Source organism: Sitophilus oryzae, unplaced genomic scaffold (assembly GCF_002938485.1).
Source record: "Sitophilus oryzae breed Bouriz unplaced genomic scaffold, Soryzae_2.0 scaffold_41_pilon_pilon, whole genome shotgun sequence".
NCBI classification, from domain to species: domain Eukaryota; kingdom Metazoa; phylum Arthropoda; class Insecta; order Coleoptera; family Curculionidae; genus Sitophilus; species Sitophilus oryzae.
Window position 1 is genome coordinate 380,055 of NW_022146996.1, and position 18,516 is coordinate 398,570.

The following is an 18,516-nucleotide window of genomic DNA, read 5'->3' on the forward strand; positions in this document are numbered from 1 at the left end:
AAATTTTAAGACAATGCGAGTTGCATATGATGACGAATAGTTCCACTTTAATCTCGAACGTGTTAGGAATATTATTGAATACAAAATGTTCTCCAAGATCAATCCAATCTAACTTATTGGGTAATATAAGTTTTGTACTGTAAATCATGTCTTTGTAGCTGAGAACTAGCAAGTTGTTTAGTGAGACCAAAGTCTAGTCATTATAAAATAAAGTCTGTGCATTCATAATATTTGACGACATTCATAAAATGGCAGAAAACTAAAACGGAAGAATTATTGTTGTTTAAGAATGTATTGTTATTCATTTTATTATTTCGTTAGGAGTCTTTCAGCTTCAAAATGTGCATTGTTGCCGATGAAGTTGTCAATTTTCAATGTGCCAAATTCGAGGAAAACCAGCAGTTGTTTTGCTATATTTTCTTCAATGTAGACTCATTTCTTCAGATTTTTTCTGGTATTATCACAAAATGATCCTTTGTCGAGTTTTGTAACCATTCATAGGATTCGCCTGAATTATTTTCAAAGATACTGAATAGACTCGTTATTTCAGATTTTTCTGGTATTATCCAAAATACTCCTTCGCTGAGATTTTTAATGCATTCATAGGATTCAGACTTCTGAAGAGATGTTGACGATACAGATTCCTTGCCAGATTTTTGCTGCTGATGATGGTCAAACCTACCACAAGTTGTTCCTAATGATGAAAAACCCGACTTTTCTTCAGTTAATTTATCTAGAACATCTTTATGTTATATATTTTCGTAATTAGCGTTTCAGCATACATATTTTGGTTTTCGACTTTGTATGTTTTCCGACAAAACATTTTCCAAAATGTATACTTTCTGGTTCTTTACCACTTTTTTTTAAGACGTCCGTGCAGCTCTTCATAAATAGTTGCTGTTGCATGTCATGAGGTGGACTCTTGCCAGATTTTTAGTTCATCACTTGAAAAATCTGGAGGGACATATTTTTCTGTTTCCCATGCCCTAAAACACATTTTTCAATGTTCCAGTTTTTAAAGCTTAACAAAATGAATCCTTCCTTGCCAGATTTGTGCTGCTGTTGGTCAAAACTGTCACAAGTTGTTCCTGATGATGAAAAACCCGGCTGAGGGTCGAGTATGCCAGTTTCTTCAGTTAATTTATCTAAAACCGCTTTGTGTAATATTTTCGTAATTAGGGTTTCAGCATACATCTTTTAGTTTTTATTTAACTTTGCATGTCTTGTGGCAACAAATTTTCCAAAAGCTATAGTTTCTGATTCTTTACCGCAGTTTTTTAATGCATCAGTGTAACTATTCATAAATATTTGCTACTGTATCTCATGTGGAGTGTGGAGTAACTCTTGACAGACTTTTAGTCCGTCACTTGAATCTGTAGTGACACATTTTTCTGTTTTTCATGCCCTAGAGATACTAAGTATCTTTTCAGTGTTCCAGTTTTTAAAGCATTTTAAAACCAAATGAATCCTTTGTCAGATTTTTGCTAATATTAGTTTCGTCAGTTAAGTTACCTAGATCGCTTTATGCAATATTTTCGTAATTAGGTTTTCAACATACATCTTTTGGTTTTTATTGAACTTTGCATGTTTTTTGGAACAATGTTTCCAAAATTTGTACTTTCTGATCCTTCATCACAGATTTTTAATGCGTCCGTGCAACTCTTCATAAATATTTGCTGCTGTATCTCATGTGGTATTACTCTTGCTGGATTTTTAGTTCGTCGCTTGAATTTGGAGTGACATACTTTTCTGTTTTTCATGCGTTAATACTAGGTACTACGTAACTATTCAATGTCACATATTTTAAAGCAATTATTAAAAACCAAATGAATTGTTTCTTGTCACATTTTTAATCAGTTGCATGTATCTGGAATGACACATGTTTTTCTGTTTCTCATGCCGTAATACTAGTGCGAGATATCTCTTGTATTTCCATATCTCTAAGTTGACTTCATCACAGAATAAACACCTCGACAAATTGATTGTTGCTTTGGGACTGCAATAATTTTCATCAGAAGGGTGAGTGTAGTAGCAAAATTTTGATTTTTCGAGAAAAAATCATTGACGAACTTGTTTTCCAGGTCGTTTGATCCCATACTTAAGAATACTTTAAGCGTGTCGGGCCACTGTATGCTGATTTCTACTGAAGTAGCGAGTCTGTTTAGCCTGTATTTACTTTTGATGATATTCCTAAAGATAAATTTCTGGTTGCTAGCGTTGTTCAAGTCAATGTAAGTTTCTCCAACAAGCCTGATTATGGGTAGTTTTGGTATGCGACCAAAAAAGATATTCTTGAAAGGAAATTTTAAGAGAATGCGAGTTGCATATGATGACGAATAGTTCCTCTTTAATCTCGAACGTGTTAGGAACATTATTAAATACAAAATGTCCTCCAAGGTTAATTCAACTTAGCTTATTGGGCGATATAAGTTTCGTACAGTAAATCATGTCTTTGTAGCGTACGTCGATACTCTGATTCTGATTCCTCTGGAAATATTTCTAGAACGTCCTCGTTCCTGTTACTAGCAAACGAACGTTTTATCGCTTCAATGACGTTAATAAAGTTTTTATGAATTTTCGTAACATGAGTTTTTCCCAGCTTTCTTAAGAGAGTGTTATAGCGTTTTTCGTATTTTTCGAAAACTACGATCGTCAACTACATGAGCTACTTTATTATTTTCACACGACACTATGAAGTATGTTGAATAGAATTCTTCTCAGTTTAACTGTTTACTAATAGCTTAATAACTTTGGGAGAGCTCGCCTGGTATGATTCTACTGCATGAAGTCTCCTATTTGGAACTAGTGAATCATAGTCATAATCGCTCTCGGTTAGAGACAAAATGTCGATGATTTTTGCAAAAAATGTTTGTTTGCAAAAAATAATTTTTGCAAAAAACCAAACCGCTCTCGGTTAGAGACTGTTTATTTTATTCTGTGGTTGTGATTGAGAAGTGATGCCTATGGCGAAATGTTCGGTTTGATCAAAATTTGTATTTATTTCATTGTACGCCACATACCGCTCATGACTGTCCTATCCTCGAGACTCTATATCATTACCCGATTCTTCTGAAAACAATTCTGGAACGTCTTCGTTGCTGTTCGTGGCAAACTGGAGTTCCTATGGCGAAATGTTCGGTTTGATCAAAATTTTTATTTATTTCATTGTACGCCACATTCCCCTCATGTCCTATCCCTGAGACTCTACATCATTATCCGATTCTTCTGAAAATAATTCTGGAACGTCTTCGTTGCTGTTCGTGGCAAACGAACGTTTTATCTCTTCAATAATGTCAGTGACGTTAATAAAGTTTTTATCAGCTTTCGTAGAATGAGTTTTTCGCAGCTTTCTTAAGAGGGTGTTATAGCGTTCTTCTTATTTTTCGAGAACTAGATCGTGAAATACATCAGCTCCTTTTTTATTTTCATACGACACGACTTTCTTGGGAATGTAAAAATCTGTGTTAACAGGCGATAAAATATGTTGAAAAAGATTCTTCTCAATCGACTCTTTACTAATAGGTTTAATAACTCTGGGAGAGCTCGCCTGATATGATTCTACTTCATGAAGTCTTCTACTAGGAAATAGCTACTAGAGGTGGAGAAAATGGTTCAAATGGTTCGAGGCAAGCTCCTCGACTCTGAAAGGCGGCACGGAGGGCCAAACTTCAACCGTGGAAGGGTGTGTACCCTCGGAGGAAGAACTGTTGTCAGAGGAGGATGGTAAATACCCTGTCCTCTACAACAGGGGTATAATGGGTTATAGACTGTGTGATGACTCAAGGAAGGGGGGCACAATAGATCTTTAAGGACGCAGTGATTAACCTCCCCTCTTACTCATGCTACATTCTACTTGGAAATAATGAATCATAGTCATAATCACTCTCGGTTAGAGACAAAATGTCGATGATTTTTGCAAAAAATGTCTCGTTGCGTGAGGGTGGAGGTGTTGTTTCAGACGAGTTAGCAACAGGTAAATGTTTCTGTTCTGGTCAGATTGCACTTTTCTTTCATTTCAGGAATGTCTTTACAGCTTTCTTGAACGTCGCAGCAACTCTGGATATCCATAGCGAATTTGTTCGGAGCTTCTGAACCGTCGGTAGCACGCTTGTTATAATCCTACTTCATAAAGTCTCTCATGGCGATATATTGAATCACAGTCATAATCGCCCTGGTTAGAGACAAAATTTCGATGATTTTCGCTAAAAATTTTTAGATTGCATTTTTCTTTTCTTTTCAGAAATGTCTTATGAAACCAAACATTCTAGACACAGGTTTGTCCTAGCCCTCTTAATTTTGTTAAATGTCTTCACAACTTTCTTTCGCTTTGTAGCAACTCTGGATACTCATAGTGGATTAGTTAAGGGCTTCTGAATTGCGGATTTGTATTCGAACCTTTGATCTTTTCCATGACGTTAATAAAGTTTTTGTTATGTTCTTCATAATTTTCGAAAATTAGATCGTGAACTACATCAGCTACTTTGGTACATGGTATCATCCTTGGATTTGATTTGAATAGAAAATGTCTCTGATGCCGTGACGGAATGTTCGGTTTGATGAAAAGTTTTATTGACTTCAGACTTTGGTACATGATATCATCCTTGAATTTGATTTGAATAGAAAATGTCTCTGATGCCGTGACGGAATGTTCGGTTTCATGAAAAGTTTTATTGACTTTAGACTTTGGTACATGGTATCATCCTTGGATTTGATTTGAATAGAAAATGTCTCTGATGCCGTGACGGAATGTTCGCTTTGATGGACTTCATGGTACCCCTTTTATGATGTTCTTCATATTTTTCGAAAATTAGATCGTGAACTACATCAGCTACTTTGGTAGATAGTATCATCCTTGGATTTGATTTGAATAGAAAATGTCTCTGATGCCGTGACGGAATGTTCGGTTTGATGAAAAGTTTTATTGACTTCAGACTTTGGTACATGGTATCATCCTTGGATTTGATTTAAATAGAAAATGTCTCTGATGCCGTGACGGAATATTCGGCTTGATGAAAAGTTTTATGGACTTCATGGTATCCCTTTTATGATGTTCTTCATATTTTTCGAAAATTAGATCGTGAACTACATCAGCTACTTTGGTAGATAGTATCATCCTTGGATTTGATTTGAATAGAGAATGTCTCTGATGCCGGGACGAAATGTTCGGTTTGATGAAAAGTTTTATTGACTTCAGACTTTAGTACATGGTATCATCCTTGGATTTGATTTGAATAGAAAATGTCTCTGATGCCGTGACGGAATGTTCGATTTGATGAGAAGTTTTATGGACTTCATGGTATCCCTTTTATGATGTTCTTCATATTTTTCGAAAATTAGATCGTGAACTACATCAGCTACTTTGGTACATTGTATCATCCTTGGATTTGATTTGAATAGAAAAACTCTCTGATGCCGTGACAGAATATTCGGTTTGATTAAAAGTTTTATTGACTTCATAGTACCCCTCCATCACTGTCGTATAGTGGATATTCTATATCAATATCCGATTGTTCTGGAAATAGTTCTTGAACGTCTTTGGTGCTGTCCGTAGCAAAGGAACGTTTCATGTTTTCAATGACGTTAATAAAGTTATTATGAACTTTCATTAAAATGAGTTTTTCGCAGCTTTCTTAAGTGGGTTCTTTATATTTTTTTTTCGAAAATTAGATTGTGATCAGCCACTTTTTTATTTTCACACGATTCAATCTTCTTGGGAACGTAACAATTTGTAATGTCGATTAAAAATGTTAAATAGAATACTTCTTATTTTAAGTTATCATTAATTGCTTTGCTAACTCTAGGAGAGTTTGTCTGGTATAATTCTACTTCATGAAGTCTCTCAATTGGATATATTGAGTCATAGTCATAATTTTTCTCGGTCAGAGACAAAATTTCGATAATTTCCGCTAAGAATTTCTTGGGACGTGATAGAGTATATGATGTTCCAGACGACTTAGAAACGAAAAAACTTTATAATCTGGTCAGTGCTTTTTTTTATCTTTTTAGAAATGTATTCACAGCTTTCTTCCGCTTTGTAGCAACTCTGGATACTTTTAGTAGATTGGTTAGTGGCTTCTGAATCACGTATTTGTATACCTGCTAATATAAAAAAGTCAATATTAAAATACTGGTAATAGACCTTGCGATTGTGAAAGGATTTAAAATAAGATACTTTTATTATTACAAACCTAAAACAGATTTAACACGTCACTATGCTACTTTTTTATGAAACCAAACATTCTAGACAGAGGTTTGTCCTAGCCCTCTTAATTTTTGAAATACAGGGCGAAATTGATAAAGTTACATTTTTCGACTCCCCTCGTATCTCGGTTATCTTATAACTTACCTATCAAAAAGGTGAAAACCGAGTCCCCATAGACGAAAATCCTGTGGCGTAACAAGATTTCGTTGTCCCTGTTTTTCTTAAAAGATGACCCAGACTTATGTTTTTTTTAAATGGGATACCCTATACCCTGTATATTTTTTTATATTTTATTTGCATTATGAGTATTCTAAAATATAGAATGCTCTATACTTATTTTTATAAATAAGGTCAAAAATGTATTATTTAACTTTTTAACATAGATCAGCCTAGTATAAAAGAGTATTATTATTTTACAGTAGACTCTCGATTATCCGAACTAATATAGGCTGTACCCTCGGATAATTTACGGCTCAGATAATAATCCGGATGTTTAAAATTTTGTTTTTATATTTTTTTTAATATGTGTTATTTAATAATAAATGCCAACACCTACGTTAAAATATTTTAATAATAATTTTGACAAACAAAAGAACAACTAATGTCAGTTTGTGTTGCTTCGGCAATTCTGGGATTCTCGGTAATTCCCCGATATACAGGGTGGTCCGAACTGTATTCCGGAAACTTCGGCAGCATATTCTGCAGATAAAAATGAGTAAAAAAGTACGTATAAATGTATGTCCTAAAATGCTTAGTTTCGGAAATACAGGGTGTAGAAGTTTCATTTTTATTTAGATTTTTTTCAAATAATTTCTGAAGTAACGTCAATATTTGGATGAAAATTGGTGTCTGGGAGTTTTTTGAAATGAGAAATTTGATTTTGATGTCAATTTGATTCTTATTTGTACGGGGCGCCACCTACATGTGTTTTAACTGCTTTAAAGAGTAATAACTTTTCGTCCGTATCTGTATTAAACAACTGAGTGAAAAAAATTACATTTTCGTGATTTTCTACGAAATAACAAAAAATGTCTCTTGGTAAAAATCGCTACTAGCAACTGTTCTGAAGATATTTAGAACGGAATTAGTCAATACATGTCATTATTGACAAAAAAATAAACACGTCGAGTAGATAGTTATTTGACTGAAATAATAAATTTGGCAAATTTTTATTTTTTTATATTAATCATACATTTTTCTGCGAAAAAATGATGATAAAACAGTTTCTGTTGAATTTTTGGCACAAAAATTTCTCTAATAACTATTTAATCAACATGTTTAACTTATGTCAATGATGACAGGTATTAATAATTTCGATTCCAACCAAGAGACTTTTTTTAGGTAAAAAATGTCGTAAATGTATATTTTTTTACTCAGTAGTTTTATACAGGTATGTATCGAAAAGTTATTATTCTTCATACCAGTTAAAACATATGTAATGGCGGTCTCTACAAGTAGGAATCATATTTACATCAAAATCAAATATCTCATGTCAAAAAACTTCTAGACACCAATTTTTATCCAAATATTGACGTTACTTCAGAAATTATTTGGAAAAAATCGAAATAAAAATGAAACTTCTACACCCTGTATCTCCGAAACTAAGAATTTAGGACATACATTTATACGAACTTTTTTACTTATTTTTATCTGCTGCCGGAATACAGTTCGGACCACCCTATATATTAAAAGTTAAATAATGCATTATTTTACCTTGTTTATAAAAACGACTATTACATTTTTAAAGGACTCATAATAAGACAAATACAATTAAAAAAATTATATACAGGGTACAATATATACAGGTCATAAAAACATAATTTTGAGTCATATTTCAAGCTTATTATACATATTTTATATATTATGGCAGCTCCCAGCGAAAAACTAGTTACGCCACTGAATTTTTCCATCTTTTCGAGGGTTTATTTTCGAGGGTTTATAGTTATAAAATAACCGAGATACCAATGACTAAGGAATACAAGGACAGTTAACGAGCTCCGTCACGTTGGAACCCTCTTTAAAGTAAACTTTTCGTTTTTTGGCTTATTATCAACTTCAAACGATGCAATTGATTGTAGTAAATTCAGTTTTTTTTGTAGTACTAATAATTAGCCAGAAAAAGTAAAAAATTGAGCGCAATCTAATAAAGAGAAAAAATATTATAAAACAATATATTAATTAATAAAAAAAATGAAAGTTTCTTGGAATTATTAGTACTACAAAAAAATTGAATTTATTACAATCAATTGCATCGTTTGTAGTTGATAAGCCAAAAAACCAAAAGTTTGCTTTAAAGCGGGTTCCAACGTGATGGAGCTCACGTAACGCCCATATACTGACTGCAGCAAAATTTGTGATGTTAGACGCCATTTTTTTGGATGTAATGAATGAGTCATCATATACAGTGTGGCGCACCTCATTCGCCTCGGTTGATTATACGAAAACGGAAAGATGTAGAAACAAAATATTTTATGGATATATGTGGGGAGGTAATGGCATTAAACGGCCTACATAATTTTGATATGAAAAGAAAAAAATCAGTGGCGCACATGGTCTTTTTTTTGTTTGAAAAATATTACAGGGATATTCACCCATATGCACGCCTCTGGTGAATCTGTCGACACTTTTTTAGCATTAAAATACGTAGCATTCATAGTAACTTATACCATCCAAATTTCATTTGAATCGCTAACAACACTTGGAAGAGAATTATAATAAATCGAAAGAATATTAAGACTTTAACACCCTGTAGCCACGAAACAAAGCAGAATCGGACCTATGTTGATATGAAAAATAAATCTTATTTTATATGAGGAATCTCCGCACGAGAGATGGCACATGTTTTTTGAAACACGCTGTATTTATAATAATAAATTGCTAAAGATAACTTTTTTGAGGTTATTTTTTTTGCAACGTTGGTTCATTTTTTGAAAACTACATACTTTTTCCTACAAAAAAGGTACTCTTGTTGCAAGAACAGTTAACCTAATAGGACTGCTCATTCAGCCAAAAGTGTCCGCCAGGTGCATGCGAAAACTACTCGCTTTGTGACGTCATTGTAGTCCTTGTCATGGTTATTAGACCTTATCCGGCAACCGATAATACACACACGTGCATTATTGGTTGCCGAATGCAAAACGTTCATTTTTTAGTTTATTTATATTTATTTTATGCAGTATAGAAAATTAACTGTATAAATCGTATTAAAAACTCGGATAATGCATTTTTAAGAACAGCAGTTCCCAGCATCACCTTTTGCAAGCATTCTTTTTAGAGTCTATATTTTGCTTTAAAATAATTAATAAACAAAATCGTGGGCACTTTGTCACAATCCACAACACAAAATGAACGTATTTATACACTCTATAGCTCTAAAAACTTTAAAGACACTTTTTACACATTTAAAATTGACAAAATAATTAACTCAAAATTTCTCAGCTGTTATTTTTATAAGTTTACCATAAGCAACTAATAATACACACTATCATGACAAGGCCACGAAGGCTTTGACAAGGACTACAATGACGTCACAACTGTCAGCTGAGGCGCGGGAAGAGGCAAACGTACGTCTTATGAGGATGAGCAATCCTATTAGTTTACCGTTCATGCTCTTGTTGCACATGGCCCAGAGCGATGGTTTCCGAGAAAATTGAAGGCAAAGAGTTTGCTCTGATGGGTTGCTAACTGGTTAATCAACATAAACTTATGAAAGTTACGGCGGTTCAAAAGTAACCAAGTAGTTATCAAATAATTAATTGAAAAATCAAAATTTCATGATTTTTAAAACATCTTATTGCTTTAAAAAACGAAATAATCCACTAGATTTCTACTTCTGGAGCCACTTGAAAGCTTTGGTTTACTCAGTGCCGATTAATACTGAAGAGCAACTACGGCAACGCATTATTGACTGTTCCAATCAAATTTGGACAACATCAAGGATATTCCACAAGGTACGCAGATCTTGGAGCAGATGTCTGCATTGAAATGAATGGTGGTCACTTTAAACATTTACTATGAATGAATTAAGGAAGGCATTATTTTAATAAGGAATTTTGGTAATTGGTTTATTTCGTTTTTAAAGCAATAAGATGTTTTAAAAATCATGAAATTTTGATTTTCCAATTAATTATTTAATAACTATTTGGTTACTTTTGAACCGCCATAACTTTCATAAGTTTATGTTGATTAACCAGTTAGCAACACATCAGAGCAAACTCTTTGCCTTCAATTTTTTCGAAAACCATCGCTCTGGGCGATGTACAACAAGAGTACCTTTTTTGTAGGAAAAAGTATGTAGTTTTCAAAAAATGAACACACGTTGCAAAAAAGATAACATCAAAAAAGTTATCATGAAATAACCCCCTACCCTTGCAAAAACTACCCTTTTCGCTTTTCCAAATAATTTTTCAGTATCACCATTTGATTTAGGGTCAAAATGGGAGAGGATTTTTTTTCGAAATTTTATCTCGTTTTTTTAGCCTGCAATTTCAAAACAACCGTTTTTTAAATTCACCCTTTCAGTGCCCGTAACTCCCTTAATATGCATTTTCCGCCCTATATTTATAGGAACTTTTTTACTATTTTTAGGAGTACAGTCACCCTCTGATTTTTTTTACACCATTTCAATGACACCCTGTATTATACAAATATAACGAAATTATTTATTACTTCATAATTATTGGTGGTGGTGTTTAATCGAACACTAATTGTTCGCAATTATATTAATACTAATAATTCGCAACCAATACCTATGCAGGTAAATCTGGCAGATATTTCGGTGTAAGAGAGATGGGAAAATAAGAATAGAATAATGTCCGATGAAGGAAAACCGTAAACAAATTCTTTTGTGTTTTAATATGTTTGGTTATTTTCGACTTATTTGAAAAAACGGTAAAGAGAAAATAATATGTTTCTTTTATCAAGATCTACCAGTCCTGAAAATATTTGCACTTATTTAAGACTCACCCTGCAATAATGGTTTTGAAGTAGAAAGAAAATAAAGATTTTACATTTTTGAATGATAGAGCCTATTCATAATATGTAACTTCCAACTAAAAAATAGAATTTTTGTAGTTATAATCTTAATTATAATCTAAATTTTTAGAAATGTCGGATTTGTTTTTGAAAATAAAACCTATTATTTTATTAATGAATTACTCAATAACAAAATGAAACATATAGCTTAGAATCAACGATAAATACAAAATTTTTATGCATTTAAAAAAAATGCTTTAAACAGTAACTAATATGTGCAAAGAGTTACTGAAGTGCCTATAAACATTTATAAAAGTAAAGGATAACTGACTTGATGAATACTTCTTATACCCTGCTAGTCATCCAATTTATGTGGTCTGGATTTTAATGCGTGTGACAGAGAATAATATAAGGGACCGATTGACAGACAGAGAGACAAAATCAAAAGCGGCATACAGTGTTGCCGGTTTTTTGCGTTTGTAGGAAAATGTGTGTAGAAAAACATAAGCTACTTTAGAAACTTTCATGTATTCTACTGAAATGATAATATATCTAAACTAAATATAATCTATTACAGCTGTAGTAAAATAAGTAATTAATAGTGAAAAGTAAAATTCAACCCTAGATGCAACATTTTTCGTAAACGCCTACTTGTGTGGTTTGAAATTTTGATGCAAAATCCGGCAACACCGCATAAAAGAAATGTGTCGACCCAATTTTTATCTCTTTTTAATACATTTGATTTGATTTTCCATTACTGTCTACATCACTGCTTACACGTTAAAATTCAGACCCACAAATTTCGATGACCAAATCGGTATGCATGAATGCATGTATGATAAATGTTTTCAAATTTGTGCAACAACTTTATAAAATAAAATTTTACTAACTCTAGATATACAGGGTGAGTCTTAAATAAGTGCAAATATTTTCAGGGCTGGTAGATCTCGATAAAAGAAACATATTTTCTCTTTACCGTTTTTCAAATATGTGACTCCAAAACAACCGAGGTATTTTACTTAAAATTAAATAAAAAATTCGCTTAAATTTCAAGAATTTTCGCTTCAATTTCAAGAACCACTGCATCTTTTCTGGGTTTTATTTCTTGTAGGTATATTTAATCTACTACATAATGTTGTCACATTGTGAAGAAATTGTTATACATAATTTTCTAAATAAAAAGAAAATTCAAAAAATCGCAAATTTAAAAAAAAATCTCGAAAAAAACCCTCATAGAAGTGTTTCAGGGATTGAAATAAAGACCCCTAAAACTAAACTACTCAAAATAATTATGGCATATTTTCTAAAAAAAATCTTAGTTTGAAAAACAAGAAACTTTGAATGCCCTGACTTACAGTTTTAAATAGTTTGGATAATGTGAAGGGAAATTCGAAACAATAAGCCTACGAGTTTACGTGTAATTTTTAGTCGGCCGCAGGGGCGGATACAGGAATTTATTTTAGGGGGGGCTCAAAATAAAACGTAATGTAGAATAAGCTTTTTAGTGCGCCATTTTTGACCTAAAAGCCGAATATTTAACCCAATTTATAGACTTTAGGGGGGGGGGCCGGGCCCCATGGGCCCCCCTCTGTATCCGCCACTGGTCGGCCGACCATTTTAGTTGCAAAAGTGAAAACAAAAAATACTTATTAACTTAAAAATATTGGATTGCATGTGAGCGCGACTTCTTAAGGATATATTGGTTACACATGTCAATGCGTTCCCTAATTATCCTAAAAAAACTCGCAAGAGAAAGACAGAAAAATACAGGCTTCATTTAGAAATATGTAATAATTACTTTTATTCAAATATGCGATAATTGTTTTCAGTAGTGTATTTGCACGTATTTTAAGACTCACCCTGTATAATAAAACTTCGACTATTTAAATACATAAGTGTAGAGAACCATATAAAAGACTTACCATGTTTATCTTTCACATTCACAATTCACGCAACAAAATAATGCAAAGTGATATCGAAGATACAGATATATGGAAGTAATCGTACCGTGGATAAGTCCACGATACGATCACTTCAAACGAACATTGACAACTAACATAAATGATGTAAGGTGAACTAACTTATCGACTTATTTAGCCCCACCCCTTATTCTAAGTTATTACGAAACTTAAATTATAATAAAAAATATATTGCTGATCTATAGAAATGTTATGGCGTCTACCGTTCATTCTTGGGCGCCTAATTACCTCTATTGGGATTTTTTTCATGTATTGCAGGCGAACAGACAGTCCTCCCCTTTTTGCATCTACATTGTTAAACGCGATAAAGTTTATTGTTACATTGTATAGGAATTGGATAATTGCATTTTAATAAAACCGTAATAAAATTTTATTTTAGTTTTTTTTTAAACGTTGATAAAATCTCTATAAAATTATCCTACTAAATTTTAGTTGTCTAACTTCAGAAACAATGGCATCACTGACAATTTTTATCACACTGATATCTGAAATCTAATATTTGTTGAAACAAATTGAAATATTTCAAAAACTATGAATTTTAGGTATACAGGATGTTTCAAATAACATGTGCCATTTCTCGTGGGAATTCCTCACTTAAAAATAATATTTATTTTTCATATCAACATAAGTCCGATTCTGCTTTGTTTCGTAGCTAAAAAGTCTTAACAATCTTTGGATATTATAATTTTCTTCCAAATACTTCTAGTGATTCGAATTAAATTTTGAGGATAAAAGTTACTATAAGTGCTACATATTTTAATGTTAAAAAAGTGTCGATAAATTAATCAGGGACGTGCATATGGGTTATTACTGGAATATTTTTCAAAAAAATCATGTGCGCCACTGACTTTTTTTCTTTTGATATCAAAATTGTGTAGGCCGTTTAATGTCAATTAAAATTTATCTCTTGATATTGTCTCGAATTCAGCCTCCTTGATGAAAAAAAATTTTATGATGAAAGCAATTTTATTAATCACAATTAATAAAATTAATAAATTATATATTTTACCTAACTTATTATTAAATATTATATTACCATTTGATATTATTACTATTAGACCAACCTACAGTAATTTCATATATAAAAATAATGGTATTTAAGATAATTACAAAAAACCTAATTTTAAATTTTTTTAACATTGTAACTTTAAAATTATGCATTTCCATACCCATGTTTATAGGAACTTTTATTCATATTTTTGATTAGGAATCAAAGAGTACTTATTTAAAACTTTCGCAAGTTAATGATATTAAAAAAATTAAAAGTTGCTATTAGACTTGGATCCAGGCAAATTAATAAAATTGCGTTTATCTCATCAAGGTGGCCGAAATGGAAAAAATATCAAGAGATAACTTTTAATCGGCATTAAACTGCTTACACTATTTCACTAACAAGAGTAACAAGAGAAAAAAAGTCACTGGCGTACATGCTTTTTTAGAAAAATAGTCCAGTAATAACCCATATGCACGCCGCTGGTGAATATGTCGACACTTTTTTAGTTTTAAAATATGTCGTTTATAGTAACTTTTACCCACAAAATTTAATTCGAGACGCTAAAAGTACTTGGAAGAAAATTATAATATATCGAAAAAATAATAACATTTTAACACCCTGTATCTACGAAACAAAGCAGAATCAGACCTATGTTGATATTAAAATTTTAAACTAATTTTTTAAATTTTACGTGAGGAATCTCACCACGAGAGATGCCACATGTTTTTTGAAACACCCTGTATATTTTAAGTATCTAAAAATAAAATAAAATATAAGGTGTTGCATTTAAAAAAAACACGTGCCATCTCTCGTGGGGAGATTCCTCACGTAAAAATAAGATTTATTTTTCATATCAACATAGCTACGATTCTGCTTTGTTTCGTAGCTACAGGCATTAGCGTAACTAGCAATTTATCCTGGGGGGCCTGGTGTTGAGCCCAGGGGGGGCCTAGGGCTTTTGTTTTTTTAAAAATGAAAAATAATTTTAAAAAACACATTTTTTGAATAAAACGTTTACATGAATTTCTCTATCAATAAATTTCATAGACTTGGTTATCAAACCGTGTTCCCGTAGATTACTTAAATACCTATGAATTTTCTAAAAAAATAAATTTAACACATTTTCTGAATACAACAAAAGAATATTAACTAAACAAAACTAGAAAACGTAATTTTTACTACATCTCAAGCAAATAAAAATTAATACGTAGCCAAGAGTGATAAGTCAGGATTTATCTGGGGGGTGCTCAGCAGTACCTGGGGGGCCCGGCACCCCCGGGCTCCCCTGTAGTTACGCCAATGGCTACAGTGTGTTAAAGTCTTAATATTTTTTCGATTTATTATAATTATCTTCCAAATACTTTTAGCGTGTCGAATGAAATTTTGAGAGTAAAAGTTACTATAAATGTGACATATAGTAAAGCTAAAAAAGTGTTGACATATTCACCACGGACGTGCATATGGGTTAGGTTATTATTGGAATATTTTTCTAAAAAAAGTCTTTACGCTACTGACTTTTGTAAGCAGTTTAATGCCGATTAAAAGTTGTCTCTTGATATTTTGCCAGTTTCGGCCTCCTTGATGAGATAAACGGAATTTTATTAATTTGCCTTGATCCAAGTCTAATAGCAACCTTTAAAAAATTTCATCAATCATTAACTTGCGAAAGTTTTAATAAGTATTCATTGATTCCTTATCAAAAAATATGAAAAAAAGGTTCCTATAAACATAGGTATGGAAATGCATAGTTTTAGAGTTACAGGATGTTAAAATTTTTTAAATTAGGTTTTTTGGAATAATCTTAAATACTGTTACGTTTTTCGTCGGTTCCGTGTGGATAGAAAGTCACAATTTATTTAAACACTATTTATTTAACACTAATTAACAAAACAATAACGATAAAAGACTTATAGAACTGGGTCACTGGTTTGGTCATTTGCAAGATCTTCGGGTTGCCAACTATCATTAACCACAGTTGTTCTTAGGAGTTTCACTTCTTTCTCTTCTGCTCGGGAACAATGCTTACAGTCCTTAGCGCAAGGTCTTCTGGAAAGTGCGTCGGCATTTCGATGGATTGCCAAGATTGGAAGTCAAATTCTTGTAATCGTTCAATCCATCTAGCTACCTGCCCTTCAGGATTCTTAAATTGCAACAGCCATTTCAAAGCAGCATGGTCTGTTCTTAACAAGAACTTTCTTCCATAGAGATACTTGTAGAAGTGTTCCACTGCTTTAACTACTGCTAGTAATTCTCGTCTGGTTACACAGTAGTTCCTTTCCGGTTTGACAAGGTCTTACTAAAATAACCAATTACTTTTTCTTGACCATCCTGGATCTGAGACAGAACGGCGCCTAACCCAACATTGCTAGCGTCGGTATCCAATATAAAGTTTCCGTTGCCAAGAGGATAGCTAAGTATGGGCGCACTAGTCAGGGCCTTCAATCTTCGGAATGCCTCGTCAGAATCTGAGTCCCAAGAGAAACGCCTTTCGTCTTCGGTAAGTCTGGTCAATGGTTTTGCGATGGTGGCGTAACCTTGTACATAGCGGCGATAGTATGTGCATAGTCCCAAAAAGCTTCGTAGTTCATGTTTGTCTTTGGGTATCGGCCACTCTTCCACTGTCTTGGTCTTCTGTGGATCTACCGCAACTCCCTGGGAGGAGACTACATGGCCCAAGTAGTGTGTACCTTTTCTTGACACAGATGACATTTCTTGGGGCTAAGTTTCAAACCAGAGCTCCCTAGTCGCTTGAAAACTTCTTCCAAATTCTTCAGATGATCGTCAAAGGATTTCCCAACCACTATGATGTCATCCAGGTACACGAAACAGGTAGTCCAGGATAGTCCCTTTAACACAGACTCCATTAGTCTCTTAAAGGTAGCTGGCGCGTTGCACAATCCAAAAGGCATGACAGTAAATTGCCACAGTCCGGAGCCCACCGAGAACGCTGTTTCCTCTCTGTCTTGGCGCCATGTCGACTTGCCAATATCTTCAGATCCAAAGTAGAGAATATCGTCGACCCCGCCAGCGTGTCTAGAGTATCGTCTATCCTCGGCAGGGGATAGCTATCCTTCTTTGTAACATTATTGAGCTGCCGATAATCAACACAGAACGTGGTGGTACCGTCTTTCTTCTTTACTAGTACTACCGGCGATGTCCACGGGCTGTTAGATGGTTCGATGACACCCTCTTCTTTCATTTCTCGAAGGATTTTGTCAGCTTCTTCACGTTTGGCGAGCGGAAGTCTTCTCGGATTTTGTTTGATTGGTCGTGCATCTCCGGTGTCAATTTTATGTTGTACTAAATTGGTACGACCTCTATCTCCTGCTTCTCCTTTATCAAACACGTCTTGATACTTGATTATTAGGTTTCTCAATTTTCTACTATTTTCGGGAGATAATCCTTTAACGTTTACTAACTCCTTCACCATTTTGTCCGGAATTTTTGAAGTCGAAACTTGGAGGCTTCCACGCTTCGAATGACTGAGGAGCCGAACAACAGTACCCTAAAAGGGTTCCCTTCTTCAAGGATACAGAATAATAATTTGTGTTCATTACTCTCGCCGGTACAGTTTTCTTCGCTCGTAGCAGGGCTTTTCCAACAGCGATCCCCCGTCCTATTTCGCTGTCATGGTTCCTTGGCTCCAACAGAATAATACTCCCATTATTCATTTTATCTTCCAGGCAACCATCCAAAAATATCTCACAGCGCTCAGGGATCGAAACATCTTCTGCTACCACCACGCGAAGCGTCTCCTCACATTTTCGATGTAGAACCACTTCTTCTTCATTTATTTTCAAAATTCCCTGTTTGAAGTTTAGTTCAAAACCTCTAGTGGCCATGATGTCCATTCCGAGAATAAGTTCATCTTCGATATCTGCTACTACCACTGGATGTTCAAAACTGGTGCTCCCAATAACAAAATTAAGGTTTACTTCTCCATGGACAGCAGCAGAGCCCCCCGTAGCAGTACGTAGTCGCCATTGTGTTGTTTTAACCTTCTTCGATGTTTTAAGAATGTCCGGTCTGATAATAGTTTTCGTCGCTCCTGTATCCAACAGCATAGTCCGGAACTCTCCATCAACAAAACCATCCACAAACATGCTGTTGAATTTGTGTTGTAGCGAGGCGACTCGAGCAGTTTTCGTTGGGGCATGTTGGGTACAGGTCGACGTGTGCCCCTTCATTTCGACCCTTAGTAGTTTTCCGACCTCGACGAAGCCGGTTCTTCGTTCTTCTCCTTACAACGGCTTCGCACGTGTCCTACCTGTCCGCAGTTCCAGCAATAATCGGTCCCTTCTTGCCCATGTACTGGTCCATTATCTTCCGAATAATCCCTTCCACGGATTCGTCAGAACATTCGTCGA

General features: G+C 33.9%; 1 protein-coding gene across 1 annotated transcript in view; it reads right to left on the bottom strand.

Annotated features, from left to right (window-relative positions):
• LOC115885685 (anillin-like) overlaps window positions 1-13,133 on the bottom strand; it is a 47,529-nt gene extending 34,396 nt beyond the window's left edge. Inside the window, exon 1 of the mRNA XM_030904669.1 lies at window positions 13,099-13,133. The gene's annotated coding sequence lies outside the window, so the exon portion shown is untranslated. The remainder of the gene's footprint in view (window positions 1-13,098) is intronic.
• Window positions 13,134-18,516: the final 5,383 nt, after the last annotated feature.